This window comes from Passer domesticus, chromosome 10, assembly GCF_036417665.1.
Source record: "Passer domesticus isolate bPasDom1 chromosome 10, bPasDom1.hap1, whole genome shotgun sequence".
Taxonomy (NCBI): domain Eukaryota; kingdom Metazoa; phylum Chordata; class Aves; order Passeriformes; family Passeridae; genus Passer; species Passer domesticus.
Window position 1 is genome coordinate 37,733,349 of NC_087483.1, and position 3,706 is coordinate 37,737,054.

At 46.9% G+C, this 3,706-nt stretch overlaps 1 long non-coding RNA gene across 1 annotated transcript; it reads left to right on the top strand.

Moving 5' to 3' along the window:
• The first annotated feature begins 227 nt into the window (after nt 1–227).
• Nucleotides 228–1,088, top strand: LOC135309400 (uncharacterized). Its single transcript, XR_010369670.1, has 3 exons — nt 228–397; nt 538–577; nt 1,023–1,088. It is a non-coding gene; the product is annotated as an uncharacterized LOC135309400 (long non-coding RNA).
• Nucleotides 1,089–3,706: the final 2,618 nt, after the last annotated feature.

Consider the following 3,706-nt stretch of genomic DNA (forward strand, 5'->3'; position numbering starts at 1 on the left):
TTTTGCCCCCTTGCCGTGATGGCAATAAGCCTTTAAGTGAGCAAATTGGTTTTGAGGTACTGGAGTTTGTACCTTGTTTGCTGCTGCCTTTCCTGCTGTTTCCATCCTGGCTCTGGGCAGGTACAAATAATGAATTAACTGCTGGATAAGCCCCATGCTCCCCTGAGCAATTATTCTGGCTTCTGCCAGAGCAGACTCAATTTGTCCTGCAATAAGTACAATTTTCTGAGAAGTTAGTTCTGGTTCAGGTGCTAATCACCCACATCTGTGCAGCACAGGTATTTTTGGGGGGGAGGACCCAGTTGTGAGTCAAGATGCCAGACTGGCACATCTTCAGAGCATCGTGGTGTTTTTGGGGGATGAAAATGCCCTCCCAGCTGAGTGTGGCATTAACTCTGTTAGTGGAGAGGGAAACTATAAAATATGCAGTGACCTTGAGCACTTGGTGTTCCCAACGCTGACTTCCCCATCTCGGGGAGATCAGCACTGGGGAGCCAACATGAATTTGAATCTCAAATATGTAAAATTTATTTCCAGAAGTTGCTGGAGGCTGGGAATGGAGGTGCTGGTTAGAAAGGTGATTTCATACATCTGCTAATTAGTTCTGGGTAAGAAGTGTCATTAGAAAGAAAGCAAGTCATGGCAAAGAGCATTTGAGCAGCAGTGGGCACACGGTGGACAGGCACCTGTAAGCCTCACACACCTAAACCCCAGCTAGAGATCAATCCATGGTGGTGACTGGGAGACCCCAGGCTGGGTCATACTGAGCTGTTCAAGGTTTTCTCACTGTGTTGTACTTCAGGATGCTCAGACACAGTGTAAAATGGGGCAGGGTTGGACACAAGCTCCTGATTTTGCTAATTTGTGCACCAGGATTGTGCACAGCAATGCACAGGCTTTGCCCATTTTTCTGGGATCCCTGGGGCTGCTGGAGGGCAGCTGGGGATGGGTGCTAGGGGAGGTTTGGCTGCTGCTCTGAGGAGCTGCCTGGATGAACAGGCTGCTCACTGCTGTGTCCTCAGCCACCTGCACATCAGAGACAAAGGGCCCTGACTGCTAAAAGCCTTTTGGGGGAGGAGAAAATGCTGTTTTGTATCTTCCCTCAGAGATCCAGCGCTATGGATTGCACAGCAGCAGGAAGAGCTCCTCAGGGCCTCCCCTGGACAGGGATCCACAGCAGCTGTAATGATCCCACTGATTTTGTCCTCTGGACCAGGTGAGAATCTTGGCAAATTGCTCTTTGCTGGCTCTGGTGAGGTCTGTGAGAGCTTCTGCACCACTTCTATCATTGTAATCAGCTTTCCTTCTTTGCATAATGTTTTGATGAGTCAAAATTGCCTGGTGTGTTAAAACAAATGATCTCTGCACACGGTGATAACTATCTGCATAATTGGTGTTAATGACTGCCGAATCCTCTGTGAATCTCTGCAACACAACCTCTGTCTTGGCTGCACACACCGGTGGCTTGGGTGCACATACCCTGTACAGAGTGATGCTCCCAGTGTCCAAAAAGCAAAGTCAAGTACTGAAAGGCTTTGAAAGTGATTTATGGTCTTGTGCCCAGTCTAAATAGATGCAGAATCACAGTCAGTGTTATATCCTGTTTACTCACTTTGAATATATTATTAAGTGTTTATTGGTACCAAAAGAGCATAATTAAATAGCATGTCAACTACAGATCAACACTGTATTGATGAGGGCTTGTGGCACAGGAGATGTGTGAATTTTATTAACATTGTCATTTCCAGTCCCCAGCATCATAAAGGTCTTGGACATTTCCCATTACAGTTGCAGATCTACCTTAACATTGCTAAAGCAATCATAGTGTGGGAAATTAGATATAAACTGAAAAATAATTAAAGGCCTGGTGACAACTTGATAACGCTGAATAATTGAAGTGCTGGTGACAAATCCTGAATTCTAATTTTCTCCCTGTAGCTGATGCTAGCAATCAAGATCAAAAGTATCTTTGTTGCTTTAGCAAAGCTCTCTCACATTTGTGCCATGTAAGGAGGGGAAAGAAGAGAGATGAAAACTTTAGGTCTGGGTTAGGTTTGCTAACAGCTCAGAATCCCACTAAATCCTGCAGATGGGAATGTGCCAGAGCTGACCAAGCTTCTTCCTTCCTCACTCTTAGAAAAGCATAAAAGCTGCAGGCGATACCTCCAGGAGCTCTGCAATGTTGTTTGGGTTACACACCCTGGGGAATATGTGAGTGCAAGCAATCCAGGAATTCACTCTGAGGGAAATGTCCCCTCCAAGGAGGGCAAACACGAGACCTGCAGCGTGGGCTTGGCCAGGATGGGCATGATGGCAGGAGCCACGGAGTGGGGCTCAGCTCAGAGAGGTCCAGCTGTCACCAGAGCTGCTCCATTTGCTGTTGTTCCCTGGGATTTTTGAAGCAGTTGTGGTCTTGACACATTGAGTTAACTGGTGCTGGTCCTCTGTGACTCCTCACACCTGCCTGGAGCTGTGGGACAGCCCCTGCCTCAGCAGTCAGACCCTTTCAGGGGTAACTGGTTAAAATCTGGCTGGGGGAAGCCAGGAAATGCAGGAAATTCACCTGAGAGAGCAAGGAGTGATGGGGGAGCTGGGGCCACCAGGACCTGTCATCACCTCCATGGCACGAAGGGCTCTGTGCAATAAAAACTACAGCTGCTCTAATGATGAATAAATTAAAGAGCATCCTTGTCTGAAATGATATTAAGCACCTTAATGTTGTCCAGGGTTCCTGCTGCCCACTTTGCCTCCAAGGGGTGCTGGGGCTGATCCTGCACCCCTCTGTTGCCAAGGTCACCCCATGACAGGCAGGCTGCAGGGTGGCTCTGCTCTGTGCTGCAGATGTGGTGTCACCCCTGGATCTGTGCAGGCTGCAGGACACAGGGAGAAGCCCATCAGAGATTGGTCACAGCTGGAGGGAATGGCAGGAGACAAACAGCACTGAGAAGATCCTTTTATTTTTGTCAGGATTCAGGTAAACATGAATAAACTGCTCAGGTGTGTTACAACAGCACACAGCTTAGAAATTGGACAACATCCAGCACTTTGCAAGGTGACAGAAGGTTGCCTGTGCTTAATGCTTGCAGCAAAAATCCCCTTTTTTTCCTTGAATATCCTGTATATGAATCCACACGAACATAAACAATTTTAAAATTACCTCTTTGCTCCCTATGCTGAAACTAGTAATTACTGTATTTTTTTTGTCTGATAAAACCATACGATAATATTTTGGCATAACTTAAAAGCCATATTAAAATAAAGCTGTTGGAGGCTGTAAGTCACCATCCCTGGAGGCAGGCATTGAAAGATGTGGTGCTTGGGGACATGGTTTAATTGTCTGTCAGTGCAGGGTTAGCCATTGGACTTGATGATCTTAAAGGGTTTTTTCAACCAAAACAATTCAGTGATACTGTGACTCCAAAGGGGTGAAAAGCCAAGCATCTCCCTTGCTGCTGCTGGCTGTGTGACTCCAAGGCAGCACAGAGCCCTGTGCAGTGCTCCTTCCCTGAAGCTCCTGCCCTGGCATTGGTCTGTGCATGTTTATGGATCAGTTATTGATCTGAATTTGGCAGGATAGGGAGTGGGGATCATTTACAGCACAGTGAAGAGCATTTTGGCTCTGGTTGCACATTTCAGACTGGAGGCAAGTGCCTTATCTCCTCCTTTGTCTCATCCACTTCTGATCCCTTGTCAGTTATTTTAACAT